Source organism: Pogona vitticeps, chromosome 6 (genome assembly GCF_051106095.1).
Source record: "Pogona vitticeps strain Pit_001003342236 chromosome 6, PviZW2.1, whole genome shotgun sequence".
Taxonomy (NCBI): Eukaryota; Metazoa; Chordata; class Lepidosauria; order Squamata; family Agamidae; genus Pogona; species Pogona vitticeps.
The window spans coordinates 78,587,087-78,606,094 of NC_135788.1; the positions used below are offsets into that span (position 1 = coordinate 78,587,087).

Here is a 19,008-nt window from a genome sequence, read left to right on the forward strand (position 1 = left end):
AACTTCCTGGTGAATTGACATTGTTAAAATATTCCTTAACAGCCCACTACACAAAAAGAAAGGGGCAGGAGAATAGAGGGCAAAGGGGAGAATATCCTTAGGAGGTTGCACTGCCTTGCAAATTGAGAGGCTGAGTTTGAAATGAACTGATAAACCATTTGCACTCTTGAAAATCAAGGAAAGTAGCTGCAATTCAGCGGTGGAATGGGACCTTGAAAGAGTGTACTATACTTACATTAAGATGTAAAAGGTTTGAAATTGTTGGTTCTTTCTTAAATCTATTGTTTAAGGTGACTGCAGCTGCATGCAAAGTTGAGCCTCAAGCTGAGGCCTCTCAATACTTGTTGCAAATCATGTTTACTCAATCAGATGTAAACTATATGTACCTGGCAGCCCCGTGCTTCCCATTAGACTCTGAAATCACAAGGTAGACCTAGACACCTTGGAGAATATACTCCAGCAACATACTGGGAAGATATTTACTGAAGATAAAACAACAAAAATATTTGTGGTCCCTGTTGTTGCCTTTCTGGAATGCAGGGCCAAATGGTATGTGGCCCTTTGGAGATTCATGGACTCCAATTCCCATCAGCCAAGTGTGAGAGATGATGAAAGTTGTTGTTCCTTAGCATCTGGACAGCCATAGGTACACCAGTCTTCCTTTAATACTGGCTAAAAAGTCATGTCTTCCTCTGTACAATTTCATTGAACTCACACTGAAAATGGTCTATTTAATCTCCTAGGAATTTTACACTGTAAGAACTGGTGGTGCAATAAACTCTGTCCACTATTTAAAACGATTTTGAAAAGGGGAGGGCCATGTCTCTGGGCAGGCCTAATGGGAGAGGGGCATGGCCAAATAGATTGATACACTGGGGTTTTGTTGCCTAAAAAAAGAGGATTTCACTTTTTAAAAGGGGTTTAACTGAAAAAAAAACCCCTCATCATTTAGTTGTTTAGTCATGTCTGACTCTTCGTGACCCCATGGACCAGAGCACACCAGGCCCTCCTGTCTCCCACTGCCTCCCGGAGTTGGGTCATATTCACGTTGGTAGCTTTGATGACAGTGTCCAACCATCTCATACTCTGTCGTCTCCTTTTCCTCTTCCCTTCACACTTTCCAAACATCAGGGTCTTTTCCAGGGAGTCTTCTCTTCTCATGAGTATTGGAGCCTCAGCTTCAGGATCTGTCCTTCCAGTGAGCACTCAGGGTTGATTTCCTTCAGAACGGATAGGTTTGTTCTCCTTGCAGTCCAGGGGATCTCAAGAGCCTCCTCCAGCACCACAATTCAAAAGCATCAATTCTTTGGCGGTCAGCCTTCTTTATGGTCCAGCTCTCACTTCCATACATCACTACAGGGAAAACCATAGCTTTGGTTATGCGGACTTTTGTTGGCAAGGTGATGTCTCTGCTTTTTAAGATGCTGTTGAGGTTTGTCATCGCTTTCCTCCCAAGAAGCAGGCGTCTTTTAATTTTGTGGCTGCTGTCTCCATCTGCTGTGATCATGGAGCCCAAGAAAGTAAAATCTGTCACTGCCTCCATATCTTCCCCTTCTATTTGCCAGGAGGTGGGATTTCTTCCCGCAATCTTAATTCTGCCTTGGGATTCCTCCAGTCCAGCCTTTCGCAGATGTATTCTGCATATAAGTTGAAGAAGCAGGGGGACAATATACAGCCTTGTTGTACTCCTTTCCCAATTTTGATCCAATCAGTGTTTCCATATCCAGTTCTAACTGTTGCTTCCTGTCCCACATATAGGTTTCTCAGTAGCTAGATAAGGTGGTCAGGCACTCCCATTTCTTTAAGGACTTGCCATAGTTTGCTGTGGCCCACACAGTCAAAGACTTTTGCATAGTCAATGAAGCAGAAGTAGATGTTTTTCTGGAACCCTCTGGCTTTCTCCATAATCCAGCGCTAGTTAGCAATTTGGTCTCGAGTGCCTCTGCCTCTTCGGAATCCAGCTTGTACTTCTGGGAGTTCTCGGTCCACATACTGCTGAAGCCTACCTTGCAGGATTTTGAGCATAACCTTGCTAGCGTGTGAAATGAGTGCAATTGTACGGTAGATGGAGCATTCTTTGGCACTGCCCTTCTTGGGGATTGGGATGTAGACTGATCTTTTCCAGTCCTCTGGCCACTGTTGTTTTCCAAACTTGCTGGCATATTGAATGTAGCACCTTAACAGCGTCATCTTTTAAGATTTTAAATAGTTCAACTGGAATGCCATCACCTCCATTGGCCTTGTTGTTAGCCAAGCTTTCTAAGGCCCACTTGACTTCACTCTCCAGGATGTCTGGCTCAAAAACCCCTAGTAGTAGCCATAATGTACAGAGCAATTTTTATTGTGAGGGTGGTAGGAAACTACAAAATGCTCTGAGGTGGCCACTTGTTGCCCAAACCTGATTTAGGTAATGGACGTATCAATTTAATGCAAGATGAATTTGCAGGCTTTAACCTCTGTTCATATTTAGGTTTTCTCAAGAATATGATCCATTGTATTCAAGAGTCTTCATTCTTAGGAAAGCGAACACAAGACTCTGATTTTAATTTTATTGGTTTAATTATTGACTATTTTGAACAACAGGATTCAGGTACAATAGGTTCTGCCATCAATTAACCTGTCTCTTTAACTACGAACTATGTATCTTATGGATGCAAATGATGAGGAAGGTTTTGGGAGTCAGGAAGGAGGAGGACAATACTATCAGGAGGCTAGACTATATTATAGATCTAAATTTTTAGCAGGGTCACCCAAAGCAGAATTGTCAGTGCTGACACGCCAGACAAAGATCCATCCATCCATTTCAGGAATTAATGTTTTGCATCAACAGATTTGATTATTGCTATGATGCTGGAGGTGGGATGGGGTGGAAAAATTCTTGCAGAACAGCTATTGGGTACAGAATGACAGTGACGCTCAGACTAATTTTTGTTAATACTGCCAAGAAGGCGGCAATGGCAAAACATTTTATATTTTATAACTTAATTACTGATGTGCACAGCAACAAAAGAAGAGTCTGATATTGCATGACACATGTAAATGAAACAAGGGATTTGGGAAACATGAATCAAAGTAAGCTCACAACCATAAAGTTAGAAATGGAATATTTAAATATTACAATACCTGGGTGGAGGAAAGTAAAGTAGACTGGAAAAGGACATCTTCAATCTAAAAATTACAAAACGTTTTAGCCCAGAAACAATAAACTCAGAAGAAAAGTGTGACTGTAATAATTACACAAAACATAGCACAAGAAGATGTGAGCTATGATATAAAGTTTGAATAAATAATATCAATCAGATTTCATGGAAGGCTATGCTCTGACTGCATGTTAAAGAAGAAATGGAAAGCTTCATGCAAGTAACCAGGAGGAAATTAATCACTCACCAAAAGCTGCTGTGCTGATAATCATAGATGACTGGAACTTGAAAGTAGGGGGGAAAATAGAATCAAACAGCTTTCGAAAATTAAGCCTATGAGTAACAAAACAAGGAGGAAAGCAACTCATATGATTTTGTGAAGGCAACAATTTGTTTATTGCAAATATATGTTTCAAGCAACATAACAGACTATTCTACCTATGGATGTCACCACGGGGTCAATATAGACATCAAATATAACTGGAAGCAGGAGGAGTCCTACTGTCTCTACAAAAATAGAACAAGGTACAGACTGTGGTATATAGACCATGAACTCCCAATACCAAAATTTTGATTAAAGAAGCAGCTCTTCTATGAATAGAATTGTGCCTTATAGCATTGTTTTGCTTTGTTTTTTAAAACACTCAAACCAGTGTTTTTCAAGGATATATGTATGATGGTTACACAGCATACACAGAATCTAAAATACACAAAACAAGTGTTATGTGAAGCAAAAGAGTGTATTATGTTACTCAAGCACTTGTACAAGTCTGGGATCAGCTGTGTCTCCTGCACAAGCATCGGTCCAGCGCCCAGCCAATCCTATTTCTTCAAAATTCCATAGGTGTTATTTCAATTGAGACCCATGGCCAGCGTTGGCTGTTCAATGGGAAATCTATTCTCAGCCATATCCTCCTCCTGCTGTTCAGCTTTTGTGGAAGGATTGGCATTATGCCAGACACCATTGCCTTCCACCCCTATCGCAAACATCATAATTGCTGCTTTTTCAGAGGGAATCTAGTTTCTATATACAGTATATATATATATATGTATCAAGAGCCTGTGGAGATGTTTAACATAGTTACTATAATTATGCATTCAACAAGAGCCAACAAAAAAACTTCAAAAATAAACTGAATACTTGACTGCACTACGTTTTTTTTCATGCAGAGCATATTGGCTCCTTTCTAGATTTACAGAGTGAATTTGGACAAGCAGTTTTTGAAAGGAAGTATTCATTCATTCATTCATTCATTCATTCATTCATTCATTCATTCATTCATTCATTCATTCATTCATTCATTCATTCATTCGATTTATACCCCGCCCCCCCCTAGACTACTCGGGGCAGCTTACAAAATCATAAAATATCATTAGATACAATAAAAACATCACAATCATAGTCATAACAATCATAATCATAAACATTTAAACAATAATATAGTATGATCAAGATGGGGAATGAAAGAAAAGAAAGATAGAATTCAAGAATTGACAGGAGGGAAGGCCTGCCTGAAGAGCCCGATATCCCCACACCATATTACAGCTGCTCAGCATCTTTACCTTTCCTTTGGCTTCCTGTCTCTTGAGGTTTTTGAAGGTCCTGGTGACAAGATGTGCCCCTCTGGCTGCAACACAAGACACGAGGGGTTCGAAAAGCTCCCATGTCCTCTGTTGTAGCCAGAGGTCTCACAAGAGTTCCGAGGAATTGCTGGTGCAACTCTGAATTAAATGGATGAATTGACGGTTTGTCAGTGCACAACCAGCTGTTCATGCCAACTTGCTGTAGTGGCTTTTGGATTATATCAGCTATCAGCTTCCAGTGTAATAACAGAAGAATTAAGCTTACAAAAAGGTGTCTGTCATTATTAGTGTCTGTCTGAACATGAGTTATGTGCCACAATGCCCTGATCGAAAGTTCAGCTCAGCTATGAGTGCACTGGCTGGCCGTAAGTCAACCTCACTAATTTCATCACCACTTTTATCATTCAGGGACAATGACACAATCCCCCTCACCCATTGTAAGGTTTACCAAATCAATCTACGCATCTGAAATGTACTCTGCAAATGCTAAGAACTGCAACAATGTTCAAGTTGCCTCACTGAGAGCCAGCCCTCAGCTCACATTTGCCAAAACCTATGAGACACAAAAGGAGTTCTTGTGAGAAGCATGTCCTCCCCTCACTTTTGGGAGCTCTGTTCCCCTCAGTTCCTCCACCACCACACTAACTGCTGAGGTCAGAAGGAACTTTCTTACACACATGAAAACAGGCAGGAGCAGAACACCCTTTTAGAATGTGCTTTGCAAGGGACATCAAATGTGAAGACTGAAGACGGCATGGCACAAAGAAGGATGGAGATGGCAAGGTCAGGGTACACAGTACAGCTCTCTTCTACCCTTGTAACCCTCACGCATTCTGGTGAGATGCCTCAATGGGGCGTCTGTTCCAGATACTGTACTCCCTAGGTATTTATGGATAATAAAAACACTGCTCAAAAGACTCAGGTCTTGAAGCCAAACTTTTTTATTCCTGTAGAATCAAGTCAATGTTTCTTTTTCTGCAAATATCGAAAGCCTTGAAAATAAATATGCATCCACTGAGAATACTCACACAAAAAGAAATTCAACAGGCAAATTAGTACCCACTAACCATTCATAAGTACTGGAAAATGTTGTTGGAGCCCACTTGAGTGTATTTTGTGTTCTGATGCGTCTACAATTCATTCCAAACAGAAGTTCCTTGCGATGCAGCACATGAAAATGCTGAACCAGCACAGCGTGTTCATTGCAATGTGCAGCAATAAAGACCACCAATCTGAAATCTAGATATAAAATGCAATATTACTGCTTTCTCACTCTCTCTTGAAGCAACACATTAAAGAAATATAGGGCTGATATATATCTTTTTCATCAGTAAATTCTGATATGCTACTTTAATGTGGTTTCTCAGTTCCTGAGCTTGGCATCAACAACACACTAAGGCCCCAATATCCTTTGCTTCCATTTTGCTGAAGGTGACCTCCTAAAAATGTCTGCATAGAGCATTCAATAAATTATATTAGCAATTCACTCAAAGAATTTTATGACAAAGGGCAATTCTTTTCAATCAATTATGTTTGTTCCTTATCTACTTCAAATAAAAAAAAAACCAGCCTTTCATGGCTGTTTGTTTTGTTAATATAAGTATTATCTTATATGAAATAAGATCAGCTATAAGCACAAGACGTTTACAGTTGTATATGGAACAATCTGTTTCATCCTCTTGCAAAAAATCATTATTGTTGAGCAGTGAAAACAAGAAATAGAGTTTTAACTATTGGAAATAAGCAAATGTCATGTGATTAAAAGACCTTGGTACCTGGGATAGTTTTGTTCAAGGGCTTTCCATTTTCTGAGCATGGACCTTGAGCCTCTTGGAAACTCATAGTTAGGTCTTGTTATACCAGGTGTTTCTCTTTAACACTTTCTTATGATGTCAGCAAACTGGAATTTTAACTAAAAGAACAAAAAGCTGCCTCTATCTATAATTTACATGTGAGTGATGACTCTGATCTATATATTTTTATGCTGCCTGCAAGTACCATACATGTTCCAATACTATTCCCATTTTGTAGGTACTAGGCACAATATGAAGAATAACATGTGATTATATCTAACCAGAATGAATTGTCAAGTGGCTGTATAAGTTGCAGTGAAGCATCTTGATTAGAGATGGAGACAAATTAAAAAAATGGTGATTTGTTTTGATCCATTATTCGTCAAGGTTAATGGATCAACAAATACGAATATATGAATATTCGATGACTCAATGAACTGATCTGTCAATTCATCTGTGTTTTAAATGGCTATAACACTGGTCCCCAACCATCTAGAGACACCACATTTGCAGAGAAGCTTCCTCAGAGGCTTTTCTACAACTCTTGAAAGTTTGGTGAACTTTGGATCACAGACCCCTGAATTATATAGTCACAAAAAGGACCCCCCAGGAAAGCTCCCCTTAGATATAGAGACTCCAGAATCACAAGGGAGCTTCCTATGTCTTTCCCCAACATGCCTGCCAACTTTGGTGAAGATTGGATATCAGACATCTGAGTGATTCACCCATAAATTCGGTCCCCCCAGGAGAGTTTACCACATGGCGCAGAAGCCCATTCTGCCTACTGGCCACCAATCAGCTGATCAGAAGCCGATAGGCAGCCACCCACCCACACAACCAGCCACCCCAACAGCCTACTCCCACATCCCCTTCCTTTCTTTACCTTAGCCCCCCACCCCACTCCCACCGACACCCCCTTACCTTAATAGCTGCTGCCGAGGTCTCTATCAGGCCGTCGCAGCCACAGCATGTAAAAAGGGAGACTGGCTGCCCTTTGCAAAGATGGCAGCTGCAGCTTCCCTACCCTAAATGAAGCCACATCCGCCATCTTTTGCAAAGGGCAGCCAGTCTCCATTTTTACATGTGTGGCTCTGAGACCAGAAGACCTTGGCAGCAGCAATTAAGGTAAGAGGGTGTCAGTGGGGGTGGTATGGTGTGGCATGGGGCCTAAGATAGGGAAAGGAAGGGGGTGGGGAGTAGGCTGTGTTATTGGATGGGTGCCTTTCTGCCACCAATCAGTTAATCGGTGGCCGGTAGGCAGAATTGTGTTTTATTTTTTTTAATACGAAGGACAAATAAAAATAGGTAAATAGTCATCCCTTTGAATTCATGGGGGTCTCTGGAACCCACAAATACGGATCGACAAATATTTAACGAATTGGCTATATTCGCTGGAAAAAGCAATCTGTTTTTATATTCGTCCCCTTTTCTAATCTTGATTAAAATACACAAACCCATTATTGTGGAGCGTGGACAAGTGGAAAGAAGAACCCCACTGAGAGATTGGTTGGTTGGTTCATTGCTCCATATTTGTGTGGTTTTCCTCCTCTAACATGCGTGGGTCAACTGTGGCTCTTTCCTAGCAGTATGAGGTGTCTTTTGCTTAACAGAATGGTGACTTATTGGTTGCAAAGTGTTACTGGACAGTACCTATATAACTTTGTCACAGCAGGCTCAATAATCCTGCACTGTTTCTCTTCAACATCTTCTTATGGCATTGGCAGACCAAGACTTCCACACAGTGTACAAAGAGAGTTAGGTGACTTCTTCCCATAAGACCACTCCATGATCCCACACATCTCTTTACCATCTACTGCCTTTGGGTAACACTTTGGAGTAGCAATGTGTGTACACCTCTCCAAATCTGAGCCATGCAAAGGAACACTCTTCCTCTCAATTTGGTTTTTAAAATTTTTTTTTTATCAGCCCATACACCAAACGGCAGTTTGGCCCTTGCCATTTTAAATTCTCTGTTCTTTCTTCCCCATACCAGTCTCTCAGCCCAATTGGGCAGAACAGCCAGAAAACAACCCCAGAAAACAATCCTCACTCACTAACCCCACACAATGGCCATTCTTTCAATTAAGACATAATGTCTCTCTTGCTCCTCACATAAAACCTGACCATGGTGCAAGTGAAAAGCAGGTGTTAGCCGCCTGGGTATAAAAGCAGCTGGGGAGGTGGAATGTGTGAGTCTGTTGGTCTAGCCTGCAAGGAGCAAAGGCATTACTTAATGTTAGATGAGTGGGCTATGAACAACAGCCTACTCTGAGGCAATGACACAGGTGACAAAAATGTTCTTCTCAGCTACCAGTGTTTCAGTGTCGTCACTCAGCGGAGTGCCTTTGTGTGGTCAGGGGCCTAGTACAGTCTGGCCTGGTACAAGGGTACCTTTTGATAACCTTTTGTTTCCCTGATACTTCACTTATAAAAGCACTCTTTTGGGTGTCAGGCGGTTCCTATAGCTAATGCAGGTTATGTAAGCATAACTTTGACCCTTATTTGACCAGTTATAGGAGATATGCTTCAATTTGTATGGTCCAAAGTTGCAGGCAGGAATATTTGAGAGGTGAGGCCTAACTTATGTGTCAAAAAGCTGGCAGAGGTGAAATTAGTTGGTGGGGTAAAGACAGAAGTGAAAGTAATTGCTTTTTTCAAATGCATTTGCTAATATAAATAGAAAGACAAGGACAGTTTCCCTAGTCCTAATTGTTACATGAATAGTCCCTCTCTCCTCTTTTTTTACATATAAAATCTCCCTTACCTGTGATTTTAATTGTAATCTTTGTAACTAATGTATGTTCCTCTGCAGACTTTAACTGCAATAGTTGTACTAGAGTCCCTATACTATATTTGAGAGTCTCCACATCATTTGCTTAATGTTAAGAGGAGAGTGAATAATGAAGGAATGCAAGAGAGATATGCATGCATGTGTTACATGGATGAGAGACCAGAAGCCCTGAGAGATAAGAGCCAAACAGGAAGCCAAGGAAAACCTCAGGCTGAAGTTTAACTACCAGTGCTTCTAACTCAGTAGCTTACCTCCAAGCCCCCTCACAACTCCAAAACAGTATTGCAGATGATATTGGTTGTTATGACAAGAGTACCTGGAAGAGAATGAATGAAAAATGCCTTGACATATTGTAGTCCAGCATCAGAATGTTCTGGGTGAAGAACCACAACATCCTGGCTGAAGCTGATGAGTGTCTAAAACAGCAGTATCCAAGGAGTAGTGGCACGAGGGAGAAAAATACAAAGTAAAACTAGATAGAATTAGAGAGAACATCAAGATAACTTCATTTACTGAGAGCACATGTGACTGTCATGTGCTGTCCTCCCACTTCTGCATAATCTTTCTTGCAGTGGCCTCTCAGCTGTGAGTAAGGTGACTGGGTAGGCTCTGTGTTTATGTGTCTCTGCACTTGGGAATTAGTGTAAAGGGATTACACTTGACTGGGCAGACAGGCAGGGAGATTACACTTGATGTTAATGTAAAGAGATCATGCTTGACTCTAGCCTTGTCAAGTATTCGTTGAATCTCCTTGTAATAAATGTTACACCAATGGTGCTTCAGCTATACATTGGCATCCAGTGTCTCATTGTCCTTCTTTAAAAAAACATCCCTTCCAATTTATGGCACATCTATGGATGAGTTCAGGAAAAAAAATGTTTTTCCTTTAAGAAAGGAGAAGCACAATGAAGGTCTGTGGTGCCACAAAGATAAATCTACGAGGTCCAAGTCAAACAGGCATTGAAAGTTCTCCTGAGGCATAGGGAGAGGAAAGAAGCAGACAAAGGAAACTCTGATGGTTGTTGTAGGTTTTTAGGGCTGTTTGGCCATGTTCTGAAGGTTCTCTGTCTGCTATTACTGTGTGGGAAACAAAACTTCACCACAATTGAGATTAGTAACTTCTCTTTTCCCTTCCAAAGCAGAAAATGGTGCTTTGCTGTTAAACTCACCTTTCAGTTTAATCTCCCTTAAATTTGGGCTGCAGAATCTCCTCTGTGTGGACAGAGGCTGAAACACTGGGATGGGCAGTGAACAAAAGCTGCCCCCATACAGAGCAGCAGGTGCTTGGCAGTACTGAATGGTGTCCTCTCTCCAACAGTGGTGATTTTAACAGAACTCCTGTTAGGAAGAGAAGCCAGAGGGATTTTTGGTATGTCAGGCCTTTATGGGTCTGGATGTATAGGAAGATTCTATAACAGGGGTCTCAAACATGTGGCCCGGGGGGCATTTGCAGCCCCCCAGATGATAGTTTGTGGCCCTTGCCTTGCCTGCCCCCCCCAAAGGGCCCACACATTCTCTGCTGTCAAGAGTAAAAAAAAGCCTTGCCTCGCTCGCCGTCTGTCTCCCAAGACAGCACCTCTTGCACCCTCCATCCAGAACTGCAGCCTGCCAGCCAGCCCACCTGTCTGTCGGCTAAGGAAACTCCTGGGCGGCTTCCTCGGGCTCTTGCTCTGCTTGGCGGAAAATCTGATGCGGCCCAGCCTCACCCAGACTCTGCCTCCAGCGGCCCCCAGGTAAATTGAGTTTGAGACCCCTGTTCTATAAGATACTGCATATACAATCTGAAATCCAGTCTCTGATCTCTTGCAGTGCAATAGCTGATCCCACACACTATAGTAGAACACAGACAGAGTTCCAACTCCTTTTCTCTGAAGATGCCGGGCACAGAGACTGGCAAAACATTAGGAAGAGCAACCTTCAGAACACGGCCAAACAGCCCAAAAAACCTACAACAACCATCGGATTCCGGCCATGAAAACCTTCGGGAATTATTTTTCCTGACTCTGAAAAAGGCAGTGTGCCTGCAGTAAGCAAACTGTGGCTTCCGCGTTCACCAATTACAAATTTCCCTTTTCTAGGTTAGTGACACTTGCCATTTGGAGTAGTGATCTCCATGGAAAAATTATGATTTCTATAACATCTGGGGAACTTTTGATGAACTTGTGAAGAGGGACAGATTGTCAAATCTGAAGGTTACTAGCATTTTCTGCTGCTTTCTTTCTTAATGCCTCATTTGCATTTTAAATACTAGATCCCATTTTCACTGCATTCGTTTCCCCCAAACAATGAACCTCAAACCACTTTTGTTTTCAAGTGGGCAGGCGAATGAGATTCTTAGAAGATCTGATCTTAGATCCAACTGGAACCGTAAACCCTTGGCTCAATAAGTGTCTCAAGAAAACAAGATTACCAAGGCAAAGGGTATGCAAAAATGCAATGTCCTGCATTGCTATAACCTAATTAATCCACATATTCAGACTCCTCCATAGTGTATGTTCTCTGGGCAATGTACAGACACATTAAAATCTGTGATTCAAAATCTGCACTAATCAGAGACACACTTTAATCCATCTTAAGAAAGCCCACAAAGTTATCACAATATCTATAACTTATAAGATGCTGTCACAAAAATAAAAAAAGGAAGGGAGAAACTGACAAAATTTACATTAATGTCACATCAAAGGCACTTTGAGCTTGAAATTTCTGTGTCATGTCAATGCTCTGGCTCTAAGTTTTTTACATGCTCAAGACTCACCATGGTTAACCCATGGAGCATGAACACAGGATTCTCTATTATATCTGAACTTAGTCAATATCATAAAACATCTAAGATAAAGAGCAGTATAAAGATTTGCATTAAAAGACAGGAATCTTTTAATGGCTTCTGAGAGAGAGATAGACATCTTATGGGTGAGAAGGAAAAAATGGAAACTAGAATTCAGCAACAAGAATCAAGAAAAACATGCTCAAAGTCAATTTTTATTCAGTATTCAACAGATTACCACAACAGTGCTTCATCACAACTCCCTGAATATACATTCATCTTGTCCAGCAGTGAAGCAAACTTAATTTTAACATAGGCTTGCTATGACTTGACTATTCCTCTGCCTTTGCAATGTCTGTTCAGAGTCTCAGAGTCTGGGATTTGATTTTCTGAAAAATGTCAATGTGTCTTCGCAATTTGTTTCTCTTAATTTTGGGGATCTAATTGCTAGAAAGTTTTTTTTTTGTATACACACAGGCATCTCTCTGGAATTTGAGCAAGGGGAAAGCCAGTGCCCTCTCTCTCTCTCTCTCTCTGTGTGTGTGTGTGTGTGTGTGTGAGTGAGAGTGAGAGTGAGAGTGAGAGAGAGAGAGAGAGAGTCAGAAGGAGCAGTCTACTGCCTAAAGGGGCCCATGTTGATTCCCCCCACAGGTGCTTTAACTGCATTTTTAAAGCATTTCCTGTACCTACAAATAACACTCAGCAGTGGTGTGGTCATTTCCAAGATTTCACACCAACAATGAATAATAAGCATCTCTCTGGGACTCTTTATTCTTCTGCCTGAGTTAGAGCTTTTGTTTCACACCTATTCTGGATCTGGAGGCAGCTGAAGCTGTTTAATCTAGAGCCCTGTCATGGGGCACAAAAGAAGGAACTGAATGCTTTTGAGGATGACAAAAAAAATACTTCTGTGAAGAAAACTATTTCAGCTGCATTGTTCTTCTATTATAAGTAGCTATCTTTTATTCCAGGCTTCTCTTTAAAATAATGTGCATGGAAAGGACAGGCATAAATGCCACTTTCTGCAAGGAAATCTTGTTGTCATCATTGGACATAAGAAAGAATAAAGCAGCAGAGGTTTAAATTATGCATTGTGAAATAATACCAAGAAAGAATCATAATAATAATAATAATGAATACACTAAGAGAAGCAGTTCGGCATTCCCGGCCCCAGTTCTACACATCTGTTAAGTTGCAATTTTAAAAAAAACTGTAAAGAGGAAGCATATTCAATGAACAAAAAAACCACTTTGGCTTAATAAGTTTAATTAAAGAAGTTTCCATATTAACACTGCCTTTTTTTTAAAAAAAGAAGAGCAGATAGACCATTTAAGGAAGGCAGTGTTGGTGTACTGCTATTTTGTTTTACACACCTTGTCATGGAATTCATTTTTTCCAGACTCTACAGCCTCTTCCTCATGTTTTCTTTTCTTATTCCTCTCAGAGTGACATTATGTTATAGATGAAGATTGCAGTAAATATTAAGGAAGATTTATTCTAATCCTTATATAAAAGATGTGCAACATGTGGTTTACCGTGCATGCCCTCCTCTAGAATCCTTTTTTAATTTTTTGGCTACTTTAATGTGCATATCCAATGTGTTATTTTAAAGTACACAGGCTGATACACTGTGGCAGTTTTAGAAGAGCTAGCCATGTTCGTCTGAGCAAGCATATCAGGCAAAAAACAAAGGAAAAATAAAAAAAAAACAACAAAAAAAGAAAAAAGCATGACACCTTAAAGACTGTTACATTTTAGTGTAAGCTTTCACGGACCTTCCTTGCCAATTCGTCAGTTTTTGCCTGGTATATATTGTGGCAGTGCATGCTAAGCACAGAAATTTGGCAACACTTCTTTCTAAGTGGCCACGTTTGCAATAGGGTCACATAGGCTGTTCAACAACTTGTAATATTCAAAGCTTTTTCCTGTGCTATAAACTTAAAATATGTTCAAAAGTCTTTCTTCCCCTTCCTTATCATCATTCTGCATCATGAGAAAATGGTAACATATATGAGAGAGAGGAGGCGTAAAAGGACTGCTTTACCTGTGACTGTCTTGCACTGAGCAGACCACATGACCTTCAAGGCATCTTCCAGCACTAGCCTTGTTCGTGAGTACATCCAGGAATGGTAGCTTCTCTAGCATATTGATCTCAGATGCATAAGCTCCATGTGTCTATTCCAGGGAATGGACAAATGGGACTCAGATCTATCGGTCTGCCGTTGAGAGGTATTCAGTCCCAAAGTGGTGGTGAAGCTGTAGTTAACCATATAATCTTCGATCAAACCACATGGATACTGCTTAAATAATGTGTCAGTTGACTTAGGTTTTTTTTAAAAAAGGAAAGAAAAGAGGGAGGGAAGGAGGGAACAGACAGTTTTTCAAGAGAACACCTTGAAAAGTTCACATTTCGCGCTTTTCCCACCTCCCACGCAACTCGAAGCAAAGTTCACAAGTTTATTTATTTATTTATTTGATTTATACCCCGCCTATCTGGACGAGTGGACCACTCTAAGTTGAGGCAGTATTTTCCTATCAGAGCGGCTCATAAGTCGAAATGTTCGTAACTAGGGCCGTTCGTAAGTCGAGGGTTGACTGTATACAGTATGGAAACTTTGCAACTTGGCAGGAACACAGCCTTGCAGAACAGTCTCACTGGCACCCTAAGCAATTTCTTCGGGATTTTAAAAGTGAAAATGCAGGAGACAAAACATGGTCAGTTGCTTTGGAGAAGAGATATTACTGTTGACTTTCTAACACTAAATCAATTAGCATATTGAATAAACAAACTAATCATATAAAATGGCTAATATAAAAAGTGAGTAACATACTAGGCATTGTTCAAAGACGAGGAAATGAACATAAAGAAAATGCACAATAATATAGGGGAAGTAAAATTTCAGGTTAACATTCATAAAAAGAGGCTGTGTGCTCACTGATTTGAGCAAGAGTTGCAGTTACATGTACACATCTGCTCTAGAATCAGAGTCTCAAAGATGAATAGAGAAAATTAATTTTACTATATGCCTGCTTCCCTGAACTTTGTCATACTATTATCTTCCACTACTTAGCAGAGCAATGTAGACAAACAATTTACTAAGTTGTTATGCAATGTATTAAGTTATCATTTAATCTCTGATCCTCCATACTCACTTTTTCTAATACAAATATACTGAATTTTAGGGATTCTTTCCTCTATTGCTGTTTTCATGTCCTAAGGGATTCTCTGCTTCTGAAATGGCTAACAGGCAAGACTGATGTTTAAATCCTGATCATCTGTGCCATACAAATGCATGACAGAGATCCTAAGATTTCTGTAGACCCTTTTTTCCAAACCTGCCTTGTGTACTAATTCTTGTCCTTTCACTGACTCTTCTTCTTCTTCTTTTCCTTTTAAGGCAGACCTTTGGTTCTGTTTCTTAACTTTTGGTCGATTCTTTGCTTTTCTTCCTGTTGTTTATCTTCATTTGTCTATGCTTTATCACAGAAAATTAAAAGAAACCTCTTCTGATCTATATGTCTGATGCAGAAAAATAGATTTTTCCTCTTTCCAGCAACATGTATTTTCCAAAGTTGGTAAAAGAGACAAAATAGCTTTCTCAAAACCATATTAATTTTTTGTAAAACCTAGGCATCCAGCATACTCATTAACCTCAAATCAACAATAACTTTCCAAGAGATCGATCAGTTATGAATGCCCAGTCAACATCAAGCCAAACATACACTGGTAAGTTTCTCAGTGAAGCCATTAAATGAAAACCATCTCCATAGCTGACCACCCTGTTGTGGCTACACTTCCAAGGCACTACCTCCTTTTGTCTCAGCTACTCGTTCATCTTTCCAGGTCACCCAAATTTACTCCCTCTGATTTCCCATAAAAGCAAATGCATTTATGTTCTCACCATGTTATCTGAAGACTCTATGAAAATCCTCTTTGCTCTGTTCCATCTCTTCCATTCTTGAACCTCTCAGTTCTTCCTGGATTCCATTCCCCATGCCATTTATATACATAGATATGTATATACACACATATAAATACAGATAATTCCTCTCATATATATTTGAAAGAAAAGTGCCTTCTTTACAGGTTGTTTTCATTTCTTGTTGGTCCATCACAGGCTGGTCCTCACTTGTAAACTGATCAAGCTATCATCTCTACTCCTCCTTTTCTTTCTTTCTGTTTTTCTTTAAAGGGGAAAATGCATGCATCTTAAGAATTCGGTGGTGAAACAATAATGGCATATTTCAATTGGTACATCAATACTGCCCTCTAGTGGCAGTTGACTTTATCCATGCTACAGATGTGGGTTGCAGCTGTACATTACTATTTTCTTGAGATTTTGGTCATTTGTGATACTTAGTGACCAAATGTTAGTAGGAATTATTCTGGTTTTTTATTTCTTTTCTCTGCTTTTCTTGATTGTAAGACATTATTTTATATTTGTTGCTTTCTGTTTGACTTGTTTTTAACAAAATAAGGGCAAAATTATTAATGAAAGCAAGTGGTGAAGCAAGTCTATTAACTGAACACATTCTTTCAAAAGGGGGGAAATAACTTTGCCTAGAAGCTATTTATGCCATATTTATCAAGATGAGACAAAGCAGACTGCAGCACTGAGTCATTTGAAAACAATTGAAGCTATTTAATCAACCAAAATATAAAGCCCATCCAACAATAAGTACGAAGTTCAGATAGGAACAACAGGAAAAGGATTTAAGAAGTCACACTTCTCAACAGTTATTACTCAGAGTAGCTTGGAAAAACTGGAGAAAGAAAGATTTATTTTCTAACCATTTAGAAAACAGATGAAGCTAAACCCATTCCCTTCTAGAAGATAATACTAGGAGTATAATCATGTGGAATCATTTTTATGCACCTGGAGTGCAGTCATCCTTGGCTATTTTAGCTGAGCCCCCATCATAACAATTGAGGAAATTTATATGACAGCAGACATTACCATGAAAGAAATGATGTGCATATCTTCACAATACATTTTGGAACCTTTCCTCACCACAGCAGCCAGTTAACATTGCCTCAGTTGAGTACATTTTTTTTGACACATGTACATTTGTTCACAGATGTACATGTGTTTAGAAGGCTGGGAGAAGAAGTCCATGTGTCTTGACTATACATGGCTCAAGCTGCTCCATAGAGCAAGCTAAGTTTTCTTCCTGTTTAGGCTTCTCCACCCACCCTGTCTGCATGGGAAAGATAATCTGCCATTTTCCTATGTGGAGGCAGACGCTTCCAGATCTCTAACCATCCTTTTTTCCAGCTGCTGCCAGTCAGAAATGAGGACATGAGTCTGATGGTCCCGAAGCAAGAAGACCTTATTGAAAAGATAAGAGAAACGGCAGAAATGGATATCCTGTCAGAAGTAATGAAGGACTGTCCTGTGCAAAAGGTAACTGAAAGATAGGACATATTTTACAAATGGTTAGAATCATCAGATAATGTTTGAATAACATGGAATAAAATGTGGATTAAGGCGAGAAGGCAGAAAAGAGTAGAAAAGCGAAAACGGAATTTTGGATGATAATTTTAATAGAATGAATGTCAACATATCTTTGTATCTTCTCTTCCCCAGAATCCCAATCCCTTTTCCCTCTCACCTTTTGTATCCCATACCCTATCCCAAGTTATTAAGAATAATAATACAGTAATAATAATAAAAAGAAATGAGGACATGAGAACATCAGCTACCTGACAAATCAATGGGATGGTAGAAGTTGGAAAACTAAGACACTCACCACATGAGCTGTTTAGTCCACTGTCTGGACCACTGCGGGGATGGGCTGGTGTGCTCTTAAAGATGGATCAGATGACGTATTTGCTAGAGGGCACCAGTCCCATCTATAGAATGTTCCTGCCTCCACCTTTCCGGCCCCTTTGAAGGGACTTCTACTTTTCAGGAACAGGTAGGATCACTCCGGTTTGAATTGACCTGTGATTGCTGGAAATGAGCCAAGGCAAGCCTTCCCCTTTCAATTCGCTAATATCATGAAGTGGTTTAACAAGCAAGACATTACACGTAATCACTTCTCCTGCTTAGCAGAAGGCAGAGGAAGTGAATTTTTTTGTTACTATATGTAGTTATTTTTTAAATGACTTTTTTTTTTGCCTTACCTTAAAAGACCAGTCAAGAAACCAGCTGCAATCAAGCTCAACTGTTCCCAAACAGCCCACACTACCTTGCTCTCTGCTGCTTGTGTAGCCATACCTTTAGTTGGCTGAAAAGTGGGCGGGTGGGTGTGCAATGAGTACAGTTAATGCCTCAGTTTGAGAAAAGAGCAGTGCTGGCAAGGTAGGGGAAGTGAACAACAGAAAACAGTGTGAAGGGAGTCCTCTTTGTAAGCCCAAAGGGAAAACTGGAACAAGAGATACGTACATGCTGGAAATAGGCAATAAAGTGGTGTGGCCTCTTGAAGTTGAGGGAGCTCTTAAGAAGAAGAGCATCAAACCTCTCTCACTGTCCAGTAGTTTTGAGGATGGTATAAAGTGTTGATTTGTTTTAAGAAGTATGTTTCAGAGTAAAGCAAATTAGACTTTAAATAACAGGTTTCTCAATAAATATTATAATATATGTAACAGATGTCATCTGGCTGGGTAGTTCTGTGGTTTTGTATCTGGCTGCGGAGTCAGAGGTAAGGAGTTGAATTCCCCACGGTGTCTCCTGTAAGTACAGCCCACGTATGTGGCCTTGGGCGAGCTGCACAGTCCCAGGGCACCCCCAGGAAAAGGGAAGGTTAACCCACATCTAAATACCCTCTACCCAGGAAACACTGGAAAAAAGGATAGCCATAAGTCAGAACTGACTTGACAACACATGATGATGGTAACAACACTGGAGTCCTGTTTTTCTTGCTACGGAGGAGCACAACTACCTTTCACAAAATAATGTAATATTTCCTCCCATCTTACCAACTTGTCTGGTA

At 40.3% G+C, this 19,008-nt stretch overlaps 2 long non-coding RNA genes across 2 annotated transcripts; both read right to left on the minus strand.

The window, feature by feature from the left end:
• Positions 1 to 3,052: 3,052 nt before the first annotated feature.
• Positions 3,053 to 9,681, minus strand: LOC110085095 (uncharacterized). Its single transcript, XR_002301594.3, has 4 exons — positions 9,560 to 9,681; positions 5,792 to 5,963; positions 3,388 to 3,473; positions 3,053 to 3,168 (listed from the first exon to the last, which is right to left on the minus strand). It is a non-coding gene; the product is annotated as an uncharacterized LOC110085095 (long non-coding RNA).
• A 3,199-nt stretch (positions 9,682 to 12,880) lies between these two features.
• LOC144583579 (uncharacterized) lies at positions 12,881 to 16,273 on the minus strand. The gene is made up of 2 exons (XR_013537456.1): positions 15,975 to 16,273; positions 12,881 to 14,328 (listed from the first exon to the last, which is right to left on the minus strand). It is a non-coding gene; the product is annotated as an uncharacterized LOC144583579 (long non-coding RNA).
• Between the last annotated feature and the right edge of the window lie 2,735 nt (positions 16,274 to 19,008).